This window comes from Aphis gossypii, chromosome 1, assembly GCF_020184175.1.
Source record: "Aphis gossypii isolate Hap1 chromosome 1, ASM2018417v2, whole genome shotgun sequence".
Classification (NCBI taxonomy): Eukaryota; Metazoa; Arthropoda; class Insecta; order Hemiptera; family Aphididae; genus Aphis; species Aphis gossypii.
In genome coordinates, this window is record NC_065530.1 from 85774983 (window position 1) to 85800609 (window position 25627).

The 25627-nt window shown below is 35.9% G+C and overlaps 2 long non-coding RNA genes across 3 annotated transcripts; both read right to left on the reverse strand.

Moving 5' to 3' along the window:
* Nucleotides 1–558: 558 nt before the first annotated feature.
* Nucleotides 559–25150, reverse strand: LOC114132618 (uncharacterized). Its single transcript, XR_007603361.1, has 4 exons — nucleotides 24956–25150; nucleotides 1486–1589; nucleotides 1219–1329; nucleotides 559–1152 (listed from the first exon to the last, which is right to left on the reverse strand). It is a non-coding gene; the product is annotated as an uncharacterized LOC114132618 (long non-coding RNA).
* On the reverse strand, nucleotides 2088–6198 carry LOC126549216 (uncharacterized). Of its 2 annotated transcripts, none has more exons than XR_007603362.1 (3): nucleotides 5564–6198; nucleotides 3909–4276; nucleotides 2088–2250 (listed from the first exon to the last, which is right to left on the reverse strand). It is a non-coding gene; the product is annotated as an uncharacterized LOC126549216 (long non-coding RNA). The 2 variants fall into 2 exon arrangements; XR_007603364.1 differs by lacking the exon at nucleotides 2088–2250 and adding an exon at nucleotides 2559–2810.
* Nucleotides 25151–25627: the final 477 nt, after the last annotated feature.

A 25627-nucleotide genomic window follows, 5' to 3' on the forward strand; every position in this document is an offset into this window, starting at 1 on the left:
TTGGAGTATTATATTGATTAAAAATAAAATAATAAATTATATGGAATGTAATTTTATTACAAATTTATATAACATAAGTAAAATAAATTGAAAACTATAATTTATAATCATAATGTATGTATATAATAATATATGTATATATATAATCAAAATATTTAACACAGATGTAAATTATGTAAATAATTTAATTTCAATTATCACTGTAAAATGTTCAAACAAAGTCTAGGATAAAGAATAAAAAAAATATATCATTCTAAAAGTAAGGATGCATGATATACTTTACAGTTGTATAACTCCACTATCAAATTGCTCTTGTAAATATGATGTATACTATGATTATTGAATGTTCGTTTGTTTTAAACTTTTAAAATAATACTCTTTTATTTATAATTACTTACCTAACAATAACTTTGCAATACTTTAAATGTATTTGTTTTATCAAATTTTACTATAGGTTATATAGTATACTATAGGAATCACATAGAATAATCCTGTCACGAAAACAAGAAAACAACTATAAAATATTGGCTATCTGGCTATCATATATATACGTATATATATATCGTATGCGGTCTATCGATGAATTTATGAGTATAGTATATGATCTAATGGCGATTTACAAAGATAGTATACACTATACGGTCAACTGCAAATAAATAAATTAAAAATTATATCATGATATATTATAGCCTGTGTAAAAACCGGCTGGTCACAGGTAGTCCACATTCTACAGCGGCCAGTAGACTGCATACTATATGACAGCCAAAATATTAAATATTAACATGAATGCAAAAATTGTATCAACACACTTGTATACTATAGAAATTGAATATTATTTGTAAAAACTGAGTGATAAAAATCTATTATTTTCAAATAGTTTTTGGAAATAGATCAAATGATAACAGTGAAGTAGTAAAAATTACAAAAGGCCTATGATTTTACACAACTGAGAATTAAAAGTAATTTTTCCATAATATTAATAATGCAGCCCTTCGTTGTTGATCATAGCATTGCCTTATTCTTCTTGGAGATCGTTACTTTGTATAGATGCCAGCAATTGTTCAATTCGCGAATAAATGTCACCGTTTTTACGTTCCAAATGGTCAAGCACTATGTTTAAGTTGTCAATCTCTGCATGTAACTTGAGCACGACTATAAAACATTTCACCATAATTTTAACCAAAGAACATTGCACACAACATAACTAACTGGTATTACCATCATCGTTCTCTCCAACAGATGAGTCCGTGGACGGTTCTGTAGTTTCAACTAGGTCAATCACGCTAGCTTCATCCGCCATTTTTTCAGTAATCTTGGAACACGATTGGCCTATACAAAACGATCACAAAAATAATGGTTTTATTTTAAAAACTAACAAAAATATCCAACACAAAACATCGAGTATTATGAATTAAAAACTGGGCGTTCATGAAAATAATTTATTCCAACAAAGTTTGTTATAATAATTAAACATATGTAGCTTACCAGCAATAGGGTTACAGATTATTTTGATTTAAAAATCCAATATTATTCTAATTCGAACACTAAAATCGCAGAATTGAATAAAATAAGTCGAATTAAGGCGTCTACTGTACAGGGACGTATGTTCCGCTAGCAATATTTGATAAGCGTATACAAGGTTCCCAAACTAGTCTAAAATCAAAAAAAAAATACAAAATAGTCATAAACCAACAGATGGCGCACGATTTCAGAAAAACCATCCACTAACAAAATACCAAACATCAATTAAAAAAAAATAATAAAAAATACTTACGAGTTCGTCGCCACTTTCTAAGTAGTATGCAAATTTTCGTTATAACACGGAGAATTTGAATATGCAATCAGATGGCGGTTAGTCGTCTCGCGAAAACGTCGGGACCTCCCCATAGACCAGGAACAATACGCATCAAAATACGAGACTAATGTACATTTTTTGAGAATTTTTTTAAAATACTTACGGGTCCGTCGCCACTTTCTCTAAGTAGTATGCAAATTTCGTTATAACACGGAGAATTTGAATATGCAATCAGATGGCGGTTAGTCGTCTCGCGAAAACGTCGGGACCTCCCCATAGACCGGAACAATACGCATCGAAATACGAGACTAATGTACATTTTTTGAGAATTTTTTTAAAATACTTACGGGTCCGTCGCCGTCACTTTCTAAGTAGTATGCAAATTTTCGTTATAACACGGAGAATTTGAATATGCAATTAGATGGCGGTGAGTCGTCTCGCGAAAACGTCGGGACCTCCCCATAGACCAGGAACAATACGCATCGAAATACGCGACTAATGTACATTTTTTGAGAATTTTTTTAAAATACTTACGAGTCCGTCGCCACTTTCTAAGTAGTATGCAAATTTTCGTTATAACACCGGAGAATTTGAATATGCAATCAGATGGCGGTGAGTCGTCTCGCTCGCGAAAACGTCGGGAGCTCACCATATACCGGAAGCACCACGCATCGAAATACGCGACTATTGTACATTTTTTAAAAAATTTTTTTAAAATACTTACGAGTCCGTCGCCTTACTTTCTAAGTAGTATGCAAATTTTCGTTATAACACGGAGAATTTGAATATGCAATTAGATGGCGGTGAGTCGTCTCGCGAAAACGTCGGGACCTCCCCATAGACCAGGAACAATACGCATCGAAATACGCGACTAATGTACATTTTTTGAGAATTTTTTTAAAATACTTACGGGTCCGTCGCCACTTTCTAAGTAGTATGCAAATTTTCGTTATAACACGGAGAATTTGAATATGCAATTAGATGGCGGTGAGTCGTCTCGCGAAAACGTCGGGACCTCCCCATAGACCAGGAACAATACGCATCGAAATACGCGACTAATGTACATTTTTTGAGAATTTTTTTAAAATACTTACGGGTCCGTCGCCACTTTCTAAATAGTATGCAAATTTTCGTTATAACACGGAGAATTTGAATATGCAATCAGATGGCGGTGAGTCGTCTCGCGAAAACGTCGGGAGCTCACCATATACAGGAAGCACCACGCATCGAAATACGCGACTATTGTACATTTTTAAAAAATTTTTTAAAATACTTACGAGTCCGTCGCCACTTTCTAAGTAGTATGCAAATTTTCGTTATAACACGGAGAATTTGAATATGCAATAGATGGCGGTGAGTCGTCTCGCGAAAACGTCGGGACCTCCCCATAGACCAGAACAATACGCATCGAAATACGCGACTATTGTACATTTTTTAGAAATTTTTTAAAATACTTACGAGTCCGTCGCCACTTTCTAAGTAGTATGCAAATTTTCGTTATAACACGGAGAATTTGAATATGCAATTAGATGGCGGTGAGTCGTCTCGCGAAAACGTCGGGACCTCCCATAGACCAGGAACAATACGCATCGAAATACGCGACTATGTACATTTTTTGAGAATTTTTTTAAAATACTTACGGGTCCGTCGCCACTTTCTAAGTAGTATGCAAATTTTCGTTATAACACGGAGAATTTGAATATGCAATCAGATGGCGGTGAGTCGTCTCGCGAAAACGTCGGGAGCTCACCATATACCGGAAGCACCACTCATCGAAATACGCGACTATTGTACATTTTTTAAAAAATTTTTTAAAATACTTACGAGTCCGTCGCCACTTTCTAAGTAGTATGCAAATTTTCGTTATAACACGGAGAATTTGAATATGCAATCAGATGGCGGTGAGTCGTCTCGCGAAAACGTCGGGAGCTCACCATATACCGGAAGCACCACGCATCGAAATACGCGACAATTGTACATTTTTTAAAAAATTTTTTAAAATACTTACGAGTCCGTCGCCACTTTCTAAGTAGTATGCAAATTTTTGTTATAACACGGAGAATTTGAATATGCAATTAGATGGCGGTGAGTCGTCTCGCGAAAACGTCGTAACCTCCCCATAGACCAGGAACAATACGCATCGAAATACGCGACTAATGTACATTTTTTGAGAATTTTTTTAAAATACTTACGGGTCCGTCGCCACTTTCTAAGTAGTATGCAAATTTTCGTTATAACACGGAGAATTTGAATATGCAATCAGATGGCGGTGAGTCGTCTCGCGAAAACGTCGGGAGCTCATCATATACCGGAAGCACCACGCATCGAAATATGCGACTATTGTACATTTTTTAAAAAATTTTTTAAAATACTTACGAGTCCGTCGCCACTTTCTAAGTAGTATGCAAATTTTCGTTATAACACGGAGAATTTGAATATGCAATCAGATGGCGGTTAGTCGTCTCGCGAAAACGTCGGGACCTCCCCATAGACCAGGAACAATACGTATCGAAATACGCGACTAATGTACATTTTTTGAGAATTTTTTTAAAATACTTACGGGTCCGTCGCCACTTTCTAAGTAGTATGCAAATTTTCGTTATAACACGGAGAATTTGAATATGCAATTAGATGGCGGTGAGTCGTCTCGCGAAAACGTCGGGACCTCCCCATAGACCAGGAACAATACGCATCGAAATACGCGACTAATGTACATTTTTTGAGAATTTTTTTAAAATACTTACGGGTCCGTCGCCACTTTCTAAGTAGTATGCAAATTTTCGTTATAACACGGAGAATTTGAATATGCAATCAGATGGCGGTGAGTCGTCTCGCGAAAACGTCGGGAGCTCACCATATACAGGAAGCACCACGCATCGAAATACGCGACTATTGTACATTTTTTAAAAAATTTTTTAAAATACTTACGAGTCCGTCGCCACTTTCTAAGTAGTATGCAAATTTTCGTTATAACACGGAGAATTTGAATATGCAATTAGATGGCGGTGAGTCGTCTCGCGAAAACGTCGGGACCTCCCCATAGACCAGGAACAATACGCATCGAAATACGCGACTATTGTACATTTTTTAGAAAATTTTTTAAAATACTTACGAGTCCGTCGCCACTTTCTAAGTAGTATGCAAATTTTCGTTATAACACGGAGAATTTGAATATGCAATCAGATGGCGGTGAGTCGTCTCGCGAAAACGTCGGGACCTCCCCATAGACCAGGAACAATACGCATCGAAATACGCGACTAATGTACATTTTTTGAGAATTTTTTTAAAATATTACGGGTCCGTCGCCACTTTCTAAGTAGTATGCAAATTTTCGTTATAACACGGAGAATTTGAATATGCAATCAGATGGCGGTTAGTCGTCTCGCGAAAACGTCGGGAGCTCACCATATACCGGAAGCACCACGCATCGAAATACGCGACTATTGTACATTTTTTAAAAAATTTTTTAAAATACTTACGAGTCCGTCGCCACTTTCTAAGTAGTATGCAAATTTTCGTTATAACACGGAGAATTTGAATATGCAATCAGATGGCGGTGAGTCGTCTCGCGAAAACGTCGGGAGCTCACCATATACCGGAAGCACCACGCATCGAAATACGCGACAATTGTACATTTTTTAAAAAATTTTTTAAAATACTTACGAGTCCGTCGCCACTTTCTAAGTAGTATGCAAATTTTTGTTATAACACGGAGAATTTGAATATGCAATTAGATGGCGGTGAGTCGTCTCGCGAAAACGTCGTAACCTCCCCATAGACCAGGAACAATACGCATCGAAATACGCGACTAATGTACATTTTTTGAGAATTTTTTTAAAATACTTACGGGTCCGTCGCCACTTTCTAAGTAGTATGCAAATTTTCGTTATAACACGGAGAATTTGAATATGCAATTAGATGGCGGTGAGTCGTCTCGCGAAAACGTCGGGACCTCCCCATAGACCAGGAACAATACGCATCGAAATACGCGACTAATGTACATTTTTTGAGAATTTTTTTAAAATACTTACGGGTCCGTCGCCACTTTCTAAGTAGTATGCAAATTTTCGTTATAACACGGAGAATTTGAATATGCAATCAGATGGCGGTGAGTCGTCTCGCGAAAACGTCGGGAGCTCACCATATACAGGAAGCACCACGCATCGAAATACGCGACTATTGTACATTTTTTAAAAAATTTTTTAAAATACTTACGAGTCCGTCGCCACTTTCTAAGTAGTATGCAAATTTTCGTTATAACACGGAGAATTTGAATATGCAATCAGATGGCGGTGAGTCGTCTCGCGAAAACGTCGGGACCTCCCCATAGACCAGGAACAATACGCATCGAAATACGCGACTATTGTACATTTTTTAGAAAATTTTTTAAAATACTTACGAGTCCGTCGCCACTTTCTAAGTAGTATGCAAATTTTCGTTTAATAACGGAGAATTTGAATATGCAATTAGATGGCGGTGAGTCGTCTCGCGAAAACGTCGGGACTCCCCATAGACCAGGAACAATACGCATCGAAATACGCGACTAATGTACATTTTTTGAGAATTTTTTTAAAATACTTACGGGTCCGTCGCCACTTTCTAAGTAGTATGCAAATTTTCGTTATAACACGGAGAATTTGAATATGCAATCAGATGGCGGTGAGTCGTCTCGCGAAAACGTCGGGAGCTCACCATATACCGGAGCACCACGCATCGAAATACGCGACTATTGTACATTTTTTAAAAATTTTTTAAAATACTTACGAGTCCGTCGCCACTTTCTAAGTAGTATGCAAATTTTCGTTATAACACGGAGAATTTGAATATGCAATCAGATGGCGGTGAGTCGTCTCGCGAAAACGTCGGGAGCTCACCATAGACCGGAAGCACCACGCATCGAAATACGCGACAATTGTACATTTTTTAAAAATTTTTTAAAATACTTACGAGTCCGTCGCCACTTTCTAAGTAGTATGCAAATTTTCGTTATAACACGGAGAATTTGAATATGCAATCAGATGGCGGTGAGTCGTCTCGCGAAAACGTCGGGACCTCCCCATAGACCAGGAACAATACGCATCGAAATACGCGACTAATGTACATTTTTTGAGATTTTTTTAAAATACTTACGGGTCCGTCGCCACTTTCTAAGTAGTATGCAAATTTTCGTTATAACACGGAGAATTTGAATATGCAATCAGATGGCGGTGAGTCGTCTCGCGAAAACGTCGGGAGCTCATCATATACCGGAAGCACCACGCATCGAAATAGCGACTATTGTACATTTTTTAAAAATTTTTTAAATACTTACGAGTCCGTCGCCACTTTCTAAGTAGTATGCAAATTTTCGTTATAACACGGAGAATTTGAATATGCAATCAGATGGCGGTGAGTCGTCTCGCGAAAACGTCGGGACTCCCAATTACCAGGAACAATACGCATCGAAATACGCGACTAATGTACATTTTTTGAGATTTTTTTAAAATACTTACGGGTCCGTCGCCACTTTCTAAGTAGTATATGCAAATTTTCGTTATAACACGGAGAATTTGAATATGCAATCAGATGGCGGTGAGTCGTCTCGCGAAAACGTCGGGAGCTCACCATATACCGGAAGCACCACGCATCGAAATACGCGACTATGTACATTTTTTAAAAAATTTTTTAAAATACTTACTTACGAGTCCGTCGCCACTTTCTAAGTAGTATGCAAATTTTCGTTATAACACGGAGAATTTGAATATGCAATTAGATGGCGGTGAGTCGTCTCGCGAAAACGTCGGGACCTCCCCATAGACCAGGAACAATACGCATCGAAATACGCGACTAATGTACATTTTTTGAGATTTTTTTAAAATACTTACGGGTCCGTCGCCACTTTCTAAGTAGTATGCAAATTTTCGTTATAACACGGAGAATTTGAATATGCAATCAGATGGCGGTGAGTCGTCTCGCGAAAACGTCGGGAGCTCACCATATACAGGAAGCACCACGCATCGAAATACGCGACTATTGTACATTTTTTAAAAAATTTTTTAAAATACTTACGAGTCCGTCGCCACTTTCTAAGTAGTATGCAAATTTTCGTTATACACGGAGAATTTGAATATGCATTAGATGGCGGTGAGTCGTCTCGCGAAAACGTCGGCCTCTCCCATAGACCAGGAACAATACGCATCCAAATACGCGACTATGTACATTTTTTAGAAAATTTTTTAAAATACTTACGAGTCCGTCGCCACTTTCTAAGTAGTATGCAAATTTTCGTTATAACACGGAGAATTTGAATATGCAATCAGATGGCGGTGAGTCGTCTCGCGAAAACGTCGGGACCTCCCCATAGACCAGGAACACAAGCATCGAAATACGCGACTAATGTACATTTTTTGAGAATTTTTTTAAATATTACGGGTCCGGTCGCCACTTTCTAAGTAGTATGCAATTTTCGTTATAACACGGAGAATTTGAATATGCAATCAGATGGCGGTGAGTCGTCTCGCGAAAACGTCGGGACCTCCCCATAGACAAGAACACCAAGCATCGAAATACGCGACTAATGTAAATTTTTTGAGAATTTTTTAAAATACTTACGGTCCGTCGCCACTTTCTAAGTAGTATGCAAATTTTCGTTATAACACGGAGAATTTGAATATGCAATCAGATGGCGGTGAGTCGTCTCGCGAAAACGTCGGAGCTCACCATAACCGGAAGCACCACGCATCGAAATACGCGACTATGTAATTTTTTGAGAATTTTTTTAAAATACTTACGAGTCCGTCGAGTCCGTCGCCATTCTAAGTAGTATGCAAATTTTCGTTATAACACGGAGAATTTGAATATGCAATCAGATGGCGGTGAGTCGTCTCGCGAAAACGTCGGGAGCTCACCATAGACCGGAAGCACCACGCATCGAAATACGCGACTAATGTAAATTTTTTGAGAATTTTTTTAAAATACTTAGGAGACCGTCGCCACTTTCTAAGTAGTATGCAAATTTTCGTTATAACACGGAGAACTTGAATATGCAATCAGATGGCGGTGAGTCGTCTCGCGAAAACGTCGGGGGCTCACCATAGACCGGAAGCACCACGCATCGAAATACGCGACTAATGTACATTTTTTGAGAATTTTTTTAAAATACTTACGAGTCCGTCGCCACTTTCTAAGTAGTATGCAAATTTTCGTTATAACACGGAGAATTGGAATATGCAATCAGATGGCGGTGAGTCGTCTCGCGAAAACGTCGGGAGCTCACCATAGACCGGAAGCACCACGCATCGAAATACGCGACTAATGTAAATTTTTTGAGAATTTTTTTAAAATACTTAGGAGACCGTCGCCACTTTCTAAGTAGTATGCAAATTTTCGTTATAACACGGAGAATTTGAATATGCAATTAGATGGCGGTGAGTCGTCTCGCGAAAACGTCGGGACCTCCCCATAGACCAGGAACAATACGCATCGAAATACGCGACTATTGTACATTTTTTAGAAAATTTTTTAAAATACTTACGAGTCCGTCGCCACTTTCTAAGTAGTATGCAAATTTTCGTTATAACACGGAGAATTTGAATATGCAATCAGATGGCGGTGAGTCGTCTCGCGAAAACGTCGGGACCTCCCCATAGACCAGGAACAATACGCATCGAAATACGCGACTAATGTACATTTTTTGAGAATTTTTTTAAAATACTTACGGGTCCGTCGCCACTTTCCAAGTAGTATGCAAATTTTCGTTATAACACGGAGAATTTGAATATGCAATCAGATGGCGGTGAGTCGTCTCGCGAAAACGTCGGGACCTCCCCATAGACCAGGAACAATACGCATCGAAATACGCGACTTATGTAAATTTTTTGAGAATTTTTTTAAAATACTTACGAGTCCGTCGCCACTTTCTAAGTAGTATGCAAATTTTCGTTATAACACGGAGAATTTGAATATGCAATCAGATGGCGGTGAGTCGTCTCGCGAAAACGTCGGGACCTCCCCATAGACCGGAAGCACCACGCATCGAAATACGCGACTAATGTACATTTTTTGAGAATTTTTTTAAAATACTTACGAGTCCGTCGCCACTTTCTAAGTAGTATGCAAATTTTCGTTATAACACGGAGAATTTGAATATGCAATCAGATGGCGGTGAGTCGTCTCGCGAAAACGTCGGGAGCTCATCATATACCGGAAGCACCACGCATCGAAATATGCGACTATTGTACATTTTTTAAAAAATTTTTTAAAATACTTACGAGTCCGTCGCCACTTTCTAAGTAGTATGCAAATTTTCGTTATAACACGGAGAATTTGAATATGCAATTAGATGGCGGTGAGTCGTCTCGCGAAAACGTCGGGACCTCCCCATAGACCAGGAACAATACGCATCGAAATACGCGACTAATGTACATTTTTTGAGAATTTTTTTAAAATACTTACGGGTCCGTCGCCACTTTCTAAGTAGTATGCAAATTTTCGTTATAACACGGAGATTTGAATATGCAATCAGATGGCGGTGAGTCGTCTCGCGAAAACGTCGAGCCTCCCCATAGACCAGGAACAATACGCATCGAAATACGCGACTAATGTACATTTTTTGAGAATTTTTTTAAAATACTTACGGTCCGTCGCCACTTCCAAGTAGTATGCAAATTTTCGTTATAACACGGAGAATTTGAATATGCAATCAGATGGCGGTGAGTCGTCTCGCGAAAACGTCGGGACCTCCCCATAGACCAGGAACAATACGCATCGAAATACGCGACTTATGTAAATTTTTTGAGAATTTTTTAAAATACTTACGAGTCCGTCGCCACTTTCTAAGTAGTATGCAAATTTTCGTTATAACACGGAGAATTTGAATATGCAATCAGATGGCGGTGAGTCGTCTCGCGAAAACGTCGGGACCTCCCCATAGACCGAAGCACCACGCATCGAAATACGCGACTATGTACATTTTTTGAGAATTTTTTTAAAATACTTACGAGTCCGTCGCCACTTTCTAAGTAGTATGCAAATTTTCGTTATAACACGGAGAATTGAATATGCAATCAGATGGCGGTGAGTCGTCTCGCGAAAACGTCGGGAGCTCATCATATACCGGAAGCACCACGCATCGAAATATGCGACTATTGTACATTTTTTAAAAAATTTTTTAAAATACTTACGAGTCCGTCGCCACTTTCTAAGTAGTATGCAAATTTTCGTTATAACACGGAGAATTTGAATATGCAATTAGATGGCGGTGAGTCGTCTCGCGAAAACGTCGGGACCTCCCCATAGACCAGGAACAATACGCATCGAAATACGCGACTAATGTACATTTTTTGAGAATTTTTTTAAAATACTTACGGGTCCGTCGCCACTTTCTAAGTAGTATGCAAATTTTCGTTATAACACGGAGAATTTGAATATGCAATCAGATGGCGGTGAGTCGTCTCGCGAAAACGTCGGGAGCTCACCATATACCGGAAGCACCACGCATCGAAATACGCGACTATTGTACATTTTTTAAAAAATTTTTTAAAATACTTACGAGTCCGTCGCCACTTTCTAAGTAGTATGCAAATTTTCGTTATAACACGGAGAATTTGAATATGCAATTAGATGGCGGTGAGTCGTCTCGCGAAAACGTCGGGACCTCCCCATAGACCAGGAACAATACGCATCGAAATACGCGACTAATGTACATTTTTTGAGAATTTTTTTAAAATACTTACGGGTCCGTCGCCACTTTCTAAGTAGTATGCAAATTTTCGTTATAACACGGAGAATTTGAATATGCAATCAGATGGCGGTGAGTCGTCTCGCGAAAACGTCGGGAGCTCACCATATACAGAGCACCACGCATCGAAATACGCGACTATTGTACATTTTTTAAAAAATTTTTTAAAATACTTACGAGTCCGTCGCCACTTTCTAAGTAGTATGCAAATTTTCGTTATAACACGGAGAATTTGAATATGCAATTAGATGGCGGTGAGTCGTCTCGCGAAAACGTCGGGACCTCCCCATAGACCAGGAACAATACGCATCGAAATACGCGACTATTGTACATTTTTTAGAAAATTTTTTAAAATACTTACGAGTCCGTCGCCACTTTCTAAGTAGTATGCAAATTTTCGTTATAACACGGAGAATTTGAATATGCAATCAGATGGCGGTGAGTCGTCTCGCGAAAACGTCGGGACCTCCCCATAGACCAGGAACAATACGCATCGAAATACGCGACTAATGTACATTTTTTGAGAATTTTTTTAAAATACTTACGGGTCCGTCGCCACTTTCTAAGTAGTATGCAAATTTTCGTTATAACACGGAGAATTTGAATATGCAATCAGATGGCGGTGAGTCGTCTCGCGAAAACGTCGGGAGCTCACCATATACAGGAAGCACCACGCATCGAAATACGCGACTATTGTACATTTTTTAAAAAATTTTTTAAAATACTTACGAGTCCGTCGCCACATTCTAAGTAGTATGCAAATTTTCGTTATAACACGGAGAATTTGAATATGCAATTAGATGGCGGTGAGTCGTCTCGCGAAAACGTAGGGACCTCCCCATAGACCAAGAACACCAAGCATCGAAATACGCGACTTATGTAAATTTTTTGAGAATTTTTTTAAAATACTTACGGGTCCGTCGCCACTTTCTAAGTAGTATGCAAATTTTCGTTATAGCACAGAGAATTTGAATATGCAATCAGATGGCGGTGAGTCGTCTCGCGAAAACGTCGGGAGCTCACCATAGACCGGAAGCACCACGCATCGAAATACGGGACTAATGTACATTTTTTGAGAATTTTTTTAAAATACTTACGAGTCCGTCGCCACTTTCTAAGTAGTATGCAAATTTTCGTTATAACACGGAGAATTTGAATATGCAATCAGATGGCGGTGAGTCGTCTCGCGAAAACGTCGGGAGCTCACCATAGACCGGAAGCACCACGCATCGAAATACGCGACTAATGTAAATTTTTTGAGAATTTTTTTAAAATACTTAGGAGACCGTCGCCACTTTCTAAGTAGTATGCAAATTTTCGTTATAACACGGAGAATTGGAATATGCAATCAGATGGCGGTGAGTCGTCTCGCGAAAACGTCGGGACCTCCCCATAGACCGGAAGCACCACGCATCGAAATACGCGACTAATGTACATTTTTTGAGAATTTTTTTAAAATACTTACGAGTCCGTCGCCACTTTCTAAGTAGTATGCAAATTTTCGTTATAACACGGAGAATTTGAATATGCAATCAGATGGCGGTGAGTCGTCTCGCGAAAACGTCGGGAGCTCACCATAGACCGGAAGCACCACGCATCGAAATACGCGACTAATGTACATTTTTTGAGAATTTTTTTAAAATACTTACGAGTCCGTCGCCACTTTCCAAGTAGTATGCAAATTTTCGTTATAACACGGAAAATTTGAATATGCAATCAGATGGCGGTGAGTCGTCTCGCGAAAACGTAGGGACCTCCCCATAGACCAGGAACACCAAGCGTCGAAATACGCGATTTATACGATGTCGGAGTTTAGTATTTTTTTAAATAATTAAAGTTTTAAATAATGACTTTTTAAAAAAATAATAAACTGTTCCTTGTGTAAATTCCCTCGGAGAACAAATCGACTTCAATGCAATATGTTCGTTCTGCCATCGGTTTACCTTGGAAACTAATAATTCGCAATTTGGAAAATTACGTTTTCCAGCTGTTTCCCGGGAAAACCGCGAGAGATAGGAAGAAAATCAAAAGAGATTAAATTGTTCTTTGTAGGGGACTTCATAAGTTCTATAGTTAAGAATTTATGAAAACGTGTTATTTAGGTTTTTTAAAAACATCGTACACGTCAAAAGGCTTTTAAAAAATAAAAGTTTTAAATAATGACTTTTTGGAAAAATTAAAAATTGAACCTACTGTAGAATCTTTCAGAGAACAAATCGACCTCTTTGCAAAATGTTCGTTCGGCCATTTATTTACCAAGAAAACTGAGAATTTCGCAATTTTGAAAATCACGTTTTCCAGCTGTTTCCCGGAAAACCGCGAGAGATAGGAAGAAAATCAAAAGAGATTAAATTGTTCTTTGTAGGGGACTTCATAAGTTCTATAATTAAGATTTTTTGAAAACGTGTTATTAAAGTGCCATATAAACAAAAAGTTCAAAATAATTATTACTTAAAACGTTAAATGATCGTATTTCATAAGGAAAGGTATGGTTATACGAAAAATAACCTAATGCGTTATTTAACTTTTTGCTTCTCAGATTACGGGTGAAATAATGGTCGTACGTACTTCGACCATAGACCCTTTTTGAATTTTCGTACGATAAAATACTAAAATCTCGAGTTTCATAGTGATCGAATGAAAATTCAAAATCCAAAAAACACGTTACTACGTAATTTTCTAAGTACAAAAAATATACGAAAAATCATAACTCCCGAACCAAAAGTCGGATAAACTCGATCTTGGAACCCATCGATCCGGTGCAAAGTCCTCTTAACATTGAACTACAAAAACGGTTTATTGCCCATAATTCTAGTGTCCATGCCATAAAAAAAGAAAAAAAATGTAAATTTTGAACTTTAAAATTGAAAATAGTAAATACTGGGAAAAACGGCTCCTACGGTCTCGACACAAGACGCTAAATTTGATCACCGACCTTCAAACTACCTAGTTCCCGAGTTTCAGAAACATTGTACAAAAATTAAACATTTTCAAAAATACATCTAGGAGGGGTGTTCAAAGGCCCCCGACTTCGGGAATGCGCCTTAGAAGAGCCCAAACCGAAACGTTTGGTGAAGAAATGGTACTCTCGAGTTTTCTTACAAAAATTCATCTCAATGCGATTTAAAATTTTGGTAATTTTGATATAAATATCGAGGGAGTAAAGTTGTCCCTCGCAAAACAGTTTTTAACCATGTTAGGCGTATATTACCTTCCTTTGTTGTCTCTGACATGCGGGTATAGTGTATTAGACATTAGTGTCCTTTTAATGGGAAATCATTAATCAACTAAAAATAAACGTTCTATGTTATAATAATATCACAGAATAGATACAATATAATATATCCGTTGGCCTACAAGGTCATGAATTCTGGGTAAAACCGTTTAGTTATTAATTTGATACTAATATATATATATTATTATACTGAATGTTATCGTCTATTATAAATAGAATTTAATTTAATCTAGAAGATAAAAATATTATTTATATAAGTTATAATGTTATAAGCAAATATATTTATAGTTTCTACAATGATATTATATAGGTATGTATCTATGCAGCAACTCGTCAACAATGTAAAATTAAGCTACTAATCAAAATAGCATAATATTATATTTAATAATATATACAGAGTGTAACTGAAGTATATGACAAATAACTTCTATGAGTATTGAGTAATAAGTAATAACATAATAATATATTACAATAATTGTCGACCAAGTGGATAGGCCGCGACATTGAACCCGTCGTTACTTGCATTGTTTCCGTTGTCACTTTTACTCACATGGGGTATTTTTTTCTAGTTGTTTTTCGTGTATTATATATTATTCGTGAATAAATAAATTAAAACCATCCTAGATGTAAATAATTGGTTACCAAATTTTTATTTAGACCATTATCATAAAATAAAATTACATTATAAAACAATTATGAAAAACTATTATAGACAAAAAAAAATGAGAATGAATTACTCGCACGGATTAACCAATATTGTCAGTCAATATTTCATAAAATACGCAAATACAAGATGTTAAATTTGTATAGATATACACAACGAATTAATATTATGGGATATTTGAATAATCCTTCCTTGGAATAAGATAAATAAGTTAAATGGTCATCCTTAATTTAAATTAATTTAAAGTGTTCGTTGTAGGCATTCCAAAGCAATCTGTTTTTTTTCTGTTTCGTAATTATACACATCAAAAATATTGTTTTTGTCGTTAAATATAAAAATGAACGAATAAGTAACAAAATAGTAAAACATATAAGTTATATGTGTAAGTTATAAAATTATTTATGGCTCGGTACAAATTTGAACGACACAGTTTTGACAAAATCAAAACGTATTATTTCGTTCAAGTCGTATTTTATTATTTCTTAAAAATTCTCGTTTTACCCATATTTCACGCCTTATTTTTTTTATTTGACTACTACTGCCAATATTTATAGGTATCTTTTTGTACGTTTTTAAGTACATCAATAAACTTTTAGATATTTTGATGAGCAGAATAAAACATACAGTTAAATTTTAAATGGAAAGCTTCACAGCTATTTGTTGTACGTAAAATTGAACCTGAATACATAGCCCATAAAGAAGGTGGATAGTCACAACCGTGGGTTATATATGTATTTTAAATGTAATCTGTAAATGCTTCTATTATTCCATTTTGTGGTAAAATTGATACTATATCATCTTAAATCACCTTAATTACAAATACTGTATTTTAATATAATATAAATACACAAATAGGTAGGTAATCTAGACAATCTAGTATTTTTCGGACAGGTTTCAACTTAGGGGGAGCATTTCTTCACCAAACGTTTTGGTTTGGGCTCTTCTATGGCGCATTCCTGAAGTCGGGGGCTTTTGAACACCCCTCCTTGATGTATTTTTGAAAATATTTAATTTTTGTACAATGTTTCTGAAACTCGGGAACTAGGTAGTTTGAAGGTCGGTGATCAAATTTTGCGTCTTGTGTCGAGATCGTAGAAGCCGTTTTTCCCTGTAATTTGGGGCTTCAAAAGTTCAAAATTTACATTTTTTTCAGTTTTTTTGGAATGGGCACTAAGATTTGGGCGCAACAAACCGTTTTTATGATTGAATATTATAGAGGACTTTGCGCCGAATCGATGGGTTCCGAGATCGACGTTATGTGACTTGTGGTTCGGGAGTTATGATTTTTCGTATATTTTTTGTACTTAGAAAATTACGTAGTAACGTGTTTTTTGGATTTTGAATTTTCATTCGATCACTATGAAACTCGAGATTTTAGTATTTTATCGTACGAAAATTCAAAAAGGGTCTATGGTCGAAGTACGTACGACCATTATTTCACCCGTAATCTGAGAAGCAAAAAGTTAAATAACGCATTAGGTTATTTTTCGTATAACCATACCTTTCCTTATGAAATACGATCATTTAACGTTTTAAGTAATAATTATTTTGAACTTTTTGTTTATATGGCACTTTAATAACACGTTTTCAAAAAATCTTAATTATAGAACTTATGAAGTCCCCTACAAAGAACAATTTAATCTCTTTTGATTTTCTTCCTATCTCTCGCGGTTTTCCCGGGAAACAGCTGGAAAACGTGATTTTCAAAATTGCGAAATTCTCAGTTTTCTTGGTAAATAAATGGCCGAACGAACATTTTGCAAAGAGGTCGATTTGTTCTCTGAAAGATTCTACAGTAGGTTCAATTTTTAATTTTTCCAAAAAGTCATTATTTAAAACTTTTATTTTTTAAAAGCCTTTTGACGTGTACGATGTTTTTAAAAAACCTAAATAACACGTTTTCATAAATTCTTAACTATAGAACTTATGAAGTCCCCTACAAAGAACAATTTAATCTCTTTTGATTTTCTTCCTATCTCTCGCGGTTTTCCCGGGAAACAGCTGGAAAACGTAATTTTCCAAATTGCGAATTATTAGTTTCCACGGTAAACCGATGGCAGAACGAACATTTTGCATAGAGGTCGATTTGTTCTCCGAGGGAATTTACACAAGGAACAGTTTATTATTTTTTTAAAAAGTCATTATTTAAAACTTTAATTATTTAAAAAAATACTAAACTCCGACATCGTATAAATCGCGTATTTCTATAACTGTGTCCGTCCTTTCGTAAGGTGCCGACGTTTTCGCGAGACGACTCACCGCCATCTGATTGCATATTTAAATTCACAGTGTTATAACGAAAATTTGCATACTACTTAGAAATTGGCGACGGACTCGTAAGTATTTTAAAAAAATTCTCAAAAAATGTACATTAGTCGCGTATTTCGATACGTGGTGCTTCCGGTCTACGGTGAGTTCCCGACGTTTTCGCGAGACGACTCACCACCATCTGATTGCATATTCAAATTCTCCGTATTATAACGAAAATTTGCATACTACTTAGAAATTGGCGACGGACTCGTAAGTATTTTAAAAAAATTCTCAAAAAAAATACATTAGTCGCGTATTGCGATGCGTGGTGCTTCCGGTCTATGGTTTAGCTTACGAACTGTTTCCCGGGAAAACCGTCATAGATAGGACAAAAATCATAAGAGATAAAATTGATCCCCGTTGGATACTTCGTAAGTTCTATGGTTTAGATTTTTCAAAAACGTGTTATTTAGGTTTTTTAAAAACATCGTATACGTCAAATGACTTTTAAAAAATAAAAGTTTAAAATAATGACTTTTTGGAAAAATGAAAAACTGATCCTAGTGTAGAATCTCTCGGAGAACAAATCGAGTTCTATGCAAAATGTTTGTTCGACCATCGGTTTACCGGGAAAATTGACAATTTCGTAATTCGGAAAATCGCGTTTTCCAGCTGTGTCCCGGGAAAACCGTCATAGATAGGACAAAAATCATAAGAGATAAAATTGATCCCCGTAGGGTACTTTGTAAGTTTTAAATTTAGATGTTACGAAAACGTGTTGTTTAAGTAGCATATAAACAAAAAGTTCAAAATAATTATTACTTAAAATATTTAACAGATGTATACCATAAGGAAACGCATGGTTATACGAAAAATAACTTTATGTGTTATTCAACTTTTTGCTTCTCAGATTACGGGTGAAATAATGGTCGTACGTACTTCGACCATAGACCCTTTTTGAATTGTCGTACGCTAAAATACCAAAAACTCGAGTTTCATAGTGATCGAATGAAAATTCAAAATCCAAAAAACACGTTACTACGTAATTTTCTAAGTACAAAAAACATACGAAAAATCATAACTCCCGAACCACAAGTCGCATAACGTCGATCTCGGAACCCATCGATTCGGCGCAAAGTCCTCTATAATATTCAATTATAAAAACGGTTTGTTGCGCCCAAATCTTAGTGCCCATTCCAAAAAAACTGAAAAAAATGTAAATTTTGAACTTTTGAAGCCCCAATTACAGGGAAAAACGGCTTCTACGATCTCGACACAAGACGCAAAATTTGATCACCGACCTTCAAACTACCTAGTTCCCGAGTTTCAGAAACATTGTACAAAAATTAAATATTTTCAAAAATACATCAAGGAGGGGTGTTCAAAAGCCCCCGACTTCAGGAATGCGCCATAGAAGAGCCCAAACCGAAACGTTTGGTGAAGAAATGCTCCCCCTAAGTTGAAACCTGTCCGAAAAATACTAGATTGTCTAGATTACCTACCTATTTGTGTATTTATATTATATTAAAATACAGTATTTGTAATTAAAGTGATTTGTTTTGAATGAAGGAAAACGATTTTTGTTATCCGACAACTTAGATTTACTTTTAAACTTTCAAACGATAAGTAAATAAGAATGTTCGCTGTGGATGAAGGACTTAGTATTTTAACAGAAGCAAGCTGCAAAGTCTATTGTGACTAAAATTTGAACCTCTGTACTTGACTATTTTATAGTTTTATGCAGTTATATGTTTATTTTTTTATGCATACATAATAACTTAATTTATGACAAGTCTCAAAACCTTTAATGCTGAACAATAGGTATAGTAATTACAAAATAACAATGGTAAATATTATGTTTTCTATTCAGAATTATTGTGGTCGTCCATTTGCGGACGATATTAATCACACATAAGAGAACGAGAAATTGTCAGGGGCGGCTCGTCAGGGGAGACTTTGAGACTGAGTCCTCCCCCTTAAAAAAACCCAGTTACTTGTAAATAATAATTAATTAAAATAATAATTCATAAAAATATTTTTATTTGAATTGAAAATATAATATTATATAATTTATATCGTTTTCTTTGTTTATTATTATAAATTGAAAGCAACCAAGTCTAAAACCTTTAAATAGTTATTTTAATAGAAATGCTATTTTAGTTTTATCGATGACGGTGACGGTCGCCGTTACAGTGAAACTGCCGCCTGACAGTTTCAATCATAACATGTAAAATGGTACGGCCGGTTTGATGGTGGGCTGGAGGGGGCAGGGAGAATAAGCTGCGTATTATAGACTCTATTGAGACTGGGTTCACGACAATAATTGCCGTACCGCGCGCCGTTCTTAGGCTGGGGCTATACACGGCGTTTTCCGCTGCGTTTCCCGTCGAATCGAAAATGCGTTGGTTTATATCGGAGTAGCTATACACAACGGACGTAATACGCCGCGTTTTAATCCGCGGCGGAAAACGCCGGCCGGCTTGCGTTTTGGCGGACGAACGCCGAAGTAATAAAAACGCAAACTCCTAATTTTACATTGTTTTAAATTAGGATGGGCTATACTGGTGACGGAAAACGTCGCGTTTGCACCAAAATTTTTTAGATATTATACAGATATCCGCGGCAGAATACGCTCAACGGATACGCCTTGTATAGCTAATCCAACGGGAAACGCGGCGTACGAAACGCGGCGGAAAACGCCGTGTATAGCCCCAGCCTTAGTCGCTGTCATAATTTAATGCATTTTTATGATTTAATAACTATAACACGTTTACTACAGGGTTTTATAGTATATCTTCTATTTGATATTTGTTATATTTCTAATTATTTAAAAAATGCAAAAAGACAATATAATAGACATATTATTAACTAGTGGTTTTAATACTTTAACTTACGAACAAAAAAATCAAATTAAACTTAAAAATATTAACTAAATATATAATACTATAATATTATTAGATTTTCAATAACAGGGTTTTTCTTGTTCGTTGTTGTACGTAGTTTATGTTAAATAATTTTAGGTCTCCCCAGAATATTAACTCACGAGCCACTACTGGAAATTGTGAACCCAAAACTTTATCGGTAGAGAAATTTATGAGGATTCCATTTAAGTGGTCAGTGTAACAAATCTTCCTGTAGTTAAATAGATAGCTTTCAAAAAGCATAAAAAAACCAAAAAACAATACAAAATTTGCTTTATCAATTATTATAGATTATAGATTAGTATAACCATGGTTGTAATTCTCAAAAAATGTACATTAGTCGCGTATTGCGATGCGTATTGTTCCTGGTCTATGGGGAGGTCCCTACGTTTTCGCGAGACGACTAACCGCCATCTGATTGCATATTCAAATTCTCCGTGTTATAACGAAAATTTGCATACTACTTAGAAAGTGGCGACGGACTCGTAAGTATTTTAAAAAATTTTTTAAAAAATGTACAATAGTCGCGTATTTCGATGCGTGGTGCTTCCGGTATATGGTGAGCTTCCGACGTTTTCGCGAGACGACTCACCGCCATCTGATTGCATATTCAAATTCTCCGTATTATAACGAAAATTTGCATACTACTTAGAAAGTGGCGACGGACTCGTAAGTATTTTAAAAAATTTTTTAAAAAATGTACAATAGTCGCGTATTTCGATGCGTGGTGCTTCCGGTATATGGTGAGCTCCCGACGTTTTCGCGAGACGACTCACCGCCATCTGATTGCATATTCAAATTCTCCGTGTTATAACGAAAATTTGCATACTACTTAGAAAGTGGCGACGGACCCGTAAGTATTTTAAAAAAATTCTCAAAAAATGTACATTAGTCGCGTATTTCGATGCGTATTGTTCCTGGTCTATGGGGAGGTCCCGACGTTTTCGAGAGACGACTCACCGCCATCTAATTGCATATTCAATTTCTCCGTGTTATAACGAAAATTTGCATACTACTTAGAAAGTGGCGACGGACTCGTAAGTATTTTAAAAAATTTTTTAAAAAATGTACAATAGTCGCGTATTTCGATGCGTGGTGCTTCCGGTATATGGTGAGCTCCCGACGTTTTCGCGAGACGACTAACCGCCATCTGATTGCATATTCAAATTCTCCGTGTTATAACGAAAATTTGCATACTACTTAGAAAGTGGCGACGGACTCGTAAGTATTTTAAAAAATTTTTTAAAAAATGTACAATAGTCGCGTATTTCGATGCGTGGTGCTTCCGGTATATGGTGAGCTCCCGACGTTTTCGCGAGACGACTAACCGCCATCTGATTGCATATTCAAATTCTCCGTGTTATAACGAAAATTTGCATACCAGTTAAAAAGTGGAGACGGACTTGTAAGGGTTTTAAAAAAAAATACCAAACTTGGTCGCCCGCGTACCTCGTATTTCGATATGAGTGGCCGTCCTTCCGCGAGCTCCTGACAATTTTCCGGCCCGACTCGCCGCGTTCTGATTGCATATTTAAATTGTCCGTGTTATTACGAAAGTTTTCATACTACTTAGAAATTGGCGACGGACTCGTAAGTATTTTAAAAAAATTCTCAAAAAATGTACATTAGTCGCATATTCGATGCGTGGTGCTTCCGGTCTATGGTTTAGCTTACGAACTGTTTCCCGGGAAAACCGTCATAGATAGGACAAAAATCATAAGAGATAAAATTGATCCCCGTTGGATACTTCGTAAGTTCTATGGTTTAGATTTTTCAAAAACGTGTTATTTAGGTTTTTTAAAAACATCGTATACGTCAAATGGCTTTTAAAAAATAAAAGTTTAAAATAATGACTTTTTGGAAAAATGAAAAACTGATGCTAGTGTAGAATCTCTCGGAGAACAAATCGAGCTCTATGTAAAATGTTCGTTTGGCCATCGGTTTACCGGGAAAATTGACAATTTCGTAATTCGGAAAATCGCGTTTTCCAGCTGTTTCCCGGGAAAACCGTCATAGATAGGACAAAAATCATAAGAGATAAAATTGATCCCCGTAGGGTACTTTGTAAGTTTTTAATTTAGATGTTACGAAAACGTGTTGTTTAAGTGGCATATAAACAAAAAGTTCAAAATAATTATTACTTAAAACATTAAACAGATGTATACCATAAGGAAACGCATGGTTATACGAAAAATAACTTTATGTGTTATTCAACTTTTTGCTTCTCAGATTACGGGTGAAATAATGGTCGTACGTACTTCGACCATAGACCCTTTTTGAATTGTCGTACGCTAAAATACCAAAATCTCGAGTTTCATAGTGATCGATCAAAAATTAAAAATCCAAAAAACACGTTACTACGTAATTTTTTAAGTACTAAAAACATATGTAAAATTATAACTCCCGAACCAAAAGTCGGATAAACTCGATCTTGGAACCCATCGATCCGGTGCAAAGTCCTCTTAACATTGAACTACAAAAACGGTTTATTGCCCCCAAATTCTAGTGCCCATGCCATAAAAAAACTGAAAAAAATGTAAATTTTTAACTTTTGAAGCCCCAAATTACAGGGAAAAACGGCTCCTACGGTCTCGACACAAGACGCAAAATTTGATCACCGACCTTCAAACTACCCAGTTCCTGAGTTTCAGAAACATTGTACAAAAATTAAACATTTTCAAAAATACATCAAGGAGGGGTGTTCAAAAGCCCCCGACTTCAGGAATGCGCATAGAAGAGCCCAAACGGAAAGGTTTGGTGAAGAAATGGTCCCCCTAAGTTGAAACCTGTCCGAAAAATACTAGATTGTCTAGATTACCTACCTATTTGTGTATTTATATTATATTAAAATACAGTATTTGTAATTAAAGTAATTTGTTTTGAATGAAGGAAAACGATTTTTGTTATCCGACAACTTAGATTTACTTTTAAACTTTCAAACGATAAGTAAATAAGAATGTTCGCTGTGGATGAAGGACTTAGTATTTTAACAGAAGCTAGCTGCAAATGGTATTGTGACTAAAATTTGAACCTCTGTGCTTGACTATTTTATAGTTTTATGCAGTTATATGTTTATTTTTGTATGCATACATAATAACTTAATTTATGACAAGTCTCAAAACCTTTAATGCTGAACAATAGGTATAGTAATTACAAAATAACAAGGGTAAATATTATGTTTTCTATTCAGAATTATTGTGGTCGTCCATTTGCGGACGATATTAATCACACATAAGAGAACGAGAAATTGACTATAACAAAATTACAACTGTATTACTGTAAATCTGAAAATCTGAAAACTATAATCTATGATAATCATTAATCTTCAAAACACAGAATTTGATTGCGATTTCCGTTATCAAAATATATTTATTGCACACATCAGCAGCTGCTGTACCACAGAATGTTCTGTGCATAGATAATTCTATAGTTCTGTGTCTACCTATATACTATGAATATTAATATTAGACATTAGTTCATGGTTTATACATAAATCTATGATTACACAACTATTAGGTAAACAGTGTAGCCATTGAATATTACATTAATATGTTTTATTCAAAATCTCCAGATGAATGTGTTAAGCCCGGCGCCCGCCAGCAAGGAGTTCAAAAAACATTAAGAGGACACTACAAAATATTTTTTGTCATAGGTAGCTGCTAGCTACATCAGTATGGCAGTATGCATTGTTATTTGTCTCTGTCTTAGTGTCTTACAAACGGATAACATAGCAAATTGTACGTTCTGAATGATCCGTTTAACTCTTTTTATTTTAAATTGGAGTGAATTAACTTATTATCAAATTTATTGTTTAGGTATTAATTATTCCAGACTTCCTAAGTCTTCATTATTATAGTAATCTAGCCTATGCTTTATGCATATTGCATAATATATCATTTTGAACAATAGAAATATTTTTTGTGAAAGTAATTTTGCTCTAAATGTACAAAGATAGTGTATTAAACACTAGGTAGTATGTACTATAGAAATATATTTCTTCGATAATTGCCAATTGGATATATAGTAATAAGCTGATAAGTATAGAAATTGAACAACGGCAATACATTCTTACAGTCAAATAAGTACCAAATGTATGAATCTAATACCTAGCAATATAATATAATATTAGATACCTAATCGGGTTGTCATAAACACACAATTTAACGTTAGCAATAGATTTTTGGTAATCGGTTAGGCAATAAACACACAATTGAACGTTAGCAATAGATTTTTGGTAATCGGTTAGGCAATAAACACACAATTGAACGTTAGCAATAGATTTTCAGGATTAAGATAGGCAACAAATTGACTATTAGCAATAGATTTTGGGAACCCTTGAATTTTCTTATCAAATATTGCTAGCGGACCGTACATGTACAGGGTACAACAACAACAGTGAACTGTGAACTTAACAACTGTGGCTTTGAAAACAATATTATCTATGTTCACGGACTAAGACGTAGGTTTCCCCCAAGGTTTATAGATAATAATATCTATGAAACCAAGGTGTATTTATTTATTTTTTGATAAATATACTTGGGTTAGGTTTATAGATCCTAGCTTAAACCGTGGTCCGTGGTCGTTACTCGTTAATATTTATTAACTGATAACAGTAAAACTTTTATCATTTTATTTCTGTTATCTCCATTCTCTATGTATCGTGAATCGTAGCCATACACTAATGAAGTAATGAGCCATCAGTACTACGGTTAAACTATAGTCATTACTCATTACTAATGACTATAGCAGTGATCGTAACTCTATTATACAAAAATACATAATAAATCGGTAAATATGTTTTTAGAATCATAAAATTAAATAAAATCATACCTATCATACAATATTATGACCTAAGAAATAAGAAATATAGAGTCCAGGAGAGAAGATTAAAAGGTATTTTTAATGATTGTTGTAGTTCATGTATGATAAATATTATAATAAGCGTCTTTTCATAGAGTTATCGACAGTTTATTCACTAACAACAATCGTTTTGGCGATATTTTTAAGTTAAAACTGTTTAATGTCTAACTAGAATATTTGCTTA